Raw genomic sequence first — 2,992 nt, 5'->3', positions numbered from 1 at the left:
TCAAACCTACTTAAAACCTGCTTAAACACCATAAAACCTTATAAAAAACCCTCAAACTTGCTCAGACAATCTCAAACCAGCTCAGACAATCTCAAACCTACTTAAAGCCTGCATAAACACCATAAAACCTTATAAAAACCCCTCAAACTTGCTCAGACAATCTCAAACCAGCTCAGACAATCTCAAACCTACTTAAAGCTTGCTTAAACACCAGCAAACCTGCCCAGAACCCCTTAAACCTAAAACCTGCTTAAACACCATGAAACCAGCTCAGACAATCTCAAACCTACTTAAAACCATCGTCATCTGCCTGATGTCATTGGCCCGATCCGCCCGCCTCCAAACAGGAGGAGAAATCCGTCTTCACTGAGAAGGACTTCCAGAAGTTCCAGAAGGAATATTTCTCAAATCTCTAACGTCTGGGAGCTGATGTGTGCCGTGGGACAATAACACTTCATCTCGGACTGCAGATACACTGTTTGACTGAATAACAGTGACTGACTTTTGACATTTTGTTTAAAAAATGTTGAATGTGTATTTTGAGAAACAAGGAATTAATAAATGGAAATGAAAGCAGAGACCTGTGTAATACTGCTGCTGTAAAACTGAAAGTTACTAGTGTGAACCGAGTACAGAGACTGACTATCTGTTTTTTTTAAAGTGTTATTAAAATGTGTTGAATTAAAGCGATAGTTCATCAAAACTGAAAATACTCTTCATTTATCAGTTTCAAACCTGTATGAGTTTCTTTCTTCTGATGAACCCAAAAGAGGATATTTTGAAGCATGTTAGTGAATAAACAGTTGACGGTACCCATTGACCTCCACAGTATCCATAAAAATGCTATGGAAGTCAATGGCTACCAGCAACTGTTTGGCTACGCACATTATTCAAAATATCTTATTTTATATTCAACAGCTGAAAAAACTCATACAGGTTTGAAACATCAGTTTTTAACGATGACAGAATAATCATTTTTGGGTGAACTATATCTTTAAGCTATTTTTCCCTGTTTTTTAAGATGTAGGCTATTATCTTTCAATGTCTGCATGCAACATGATCTTCTGCTAAAGCTGCGTGAACACTCGAGACGCTCTGATGGAGGGTTGCACTTGTATAAGATCCATATATATATATATATATATATATTACATTTTATCATGTATAAATATCTGTTCAAATGTAATTTATTGCTGTGATCAATGCTGAATTTTAGCATGACTGCAAAAAATGATTTTCTTGCTTAGTATTTTTGTCTTGTTTTCTAGTATAAGTATCTAAAAAATCTTGAATCAAGATGAATTTACTTTACAAGTAAAATGACTTCAGATATTATGTCTTGTTTTCTGAAAAAATTGTCAACATTTTGTTAAAACAAGAAAAAGTATCTGACAATATACCTTTAATATATATTGCCAATATACTTTTGTGACTAAATACATTTTTTAAATAGAGATAATATTGTTAAAAGCTCGTTTTACTTCATATTCATGGTGTCCCAAAATAGCACAGTTGAATACACTTAGATGATCTTAAGAAGTACTAAAGAATAATTTTTAGTAGGCCTATATTAAGTACAAACTTAGTGCGCGAAAACAGAGCACTTGAAGTACATTATAGTGCACTTTTAAGTAGTCCTTAATGTTCACTAGAGGTCAGACTCCTACAGTTTCTGACAGCTGTTTTACTCTCGTGTAGGCATGCATTCTTGTGTTGTGCCTTTGCAAAAGTGTCAAAATAATAATAATAACAAGATTTTCCTGAAGTACTGGCATATTGTGAGCACTGCATGTGTATTTAACACTTCCATGAATAGCTAATCATATCGTAAGAGTAAGAATTAGCTACTTTAACTTAGCATAAACCTCGCTTGTCAATAAAATCTGAAAGTAGGCCTATATCGCTCTTAAAAGCTGTCCTTTATTCGGACTATCTAATGTATTAACGTAATTTCGACGACTTTGTTTCGTGTCTGAGCGCGCGCATCTCGTGAGAACGTAAATATTTAGGCACTATTTGTTAGGTGAATACTGACCGGCGCAGAGGCCAATCAGCAAGCAGACACTGGCGGAGTGATACACGCGGCGGAAGCGCACTGTGTGGGTGTGATGCGCGCGTATATAAGCGGCGGCGCTGCCGCCTCTCTGTTTTCTCTCCCGAGCTCCGGTCTCTCCGTACGCAGCGCTCCCGCGGGAATCATGGCAGTCTAGCGGCGTGCAGCGGCAACAATCGCAGCGGCGAATCCGGCAGTGCAGCGGTCAAGTGCACTGGCTCTATTTGGCAAAATGGCGTAAGTATTTCTCAGTATTTGTTTTAGTGGTGTCATAATTAACTTAAGTATGTCACGAGCTCGTCGAAGTTTTTGAAAGAGGTTGTATTTGTTAGTATTAGTTTTGACAACTAGCCTAGTTTGGCGTTTTAACAGTTTCGCAGTGTAAAGTGTTTTCGAACTATCTCCGTTTGTTTTGATTCTTCCGTCGTCATTTGCCAGACTGACAAGCGCTAATCCATGAAATAAACATTAGGGATTTGTCGCGAAGCGGCAACGTGGCGCCTCAAAATGGCGCGCGCGCGCTCCCTCCGGCGCTGAAAATGGCGTGAGGAAGTCAGGGACACCTTCATCTCGCGCAGGAACCGGGGGCGGGGCTTCCCGTACTTATGACCATATTAGGAGATGTTGTCGGGGAAATTCCTGCTTAGAGTGGAACTACTAATAATAGTTGCTAGGAGGCGGTGTTTAGGGCTGGTAACTATTAGTGATGGGAAAGTGTGTGTGTGAGTGAGTGTGTGGGCAGCTCGAGTTCCTCCCAGATGGCATCTAGTTTGATAGGCCGGTTTAACTGGAACGCCTGTAGACGTTTAGAGACTGGTTTACGGTGCTGGTAATCACAACTGGTTATCCAGTGCGAGGAAGTGAATTAAAAAGACCATTTTTGTTCTGTTGAATCTTCCCTCCAGCAAGGGTTGGGAATCGAGAACTGGTTCCTCTTTG

At 39.7% G+C, this 2,992-nt stretch overlaps 1 protein-coding gene across 2 annotated transcripts in view; it reads left to right on the top strand.

Annotated features, from left to right (window-relative positions):
* Window positions 1-2,129: 2,129 nt before the first annotated feature.
* Window positions 2,130-2,992, top strand: part of atf4a (activating transcription factor 4a) — a 7,891-nt gene continuing 7,028 nt past the window's right edge. For both annotated transcript variants that reach the window (XM_016458136.1, XM_016458135.1), the window contains exon 1: window positions 2,130-2,290. The gene's annotated coding sequence lies outside the window, so the exon portion shown is untranslated. The remainder of the gene's footprint in view (window positions 2,291-2,992) is intronic.

Source organism: Sinocyclocheilus anshuiensis, unplaced genomic scaffold (genome assembly GCF_001515605.1).
Source record: "Sinocyclocheilus anshuiensis isolate Anshui unplaced genomic scaffold, SAMN03320099.WGS_v1.1 scaffold91, whole genome shotgun sequence".
Taxonomy (NCBI): Eukaryota; Metazoa; Chordata; class Actinopteri; order Cypriniformes; family Cyprinidae; genus Sinocyclocheilus; species Sinocyclocheilus anshuiensis.
The sequence above is the reverse complement of the archived record's forward strand: the minus strand, read 5'-3'. Positions and strand labels throughout refer to the sequence as shown.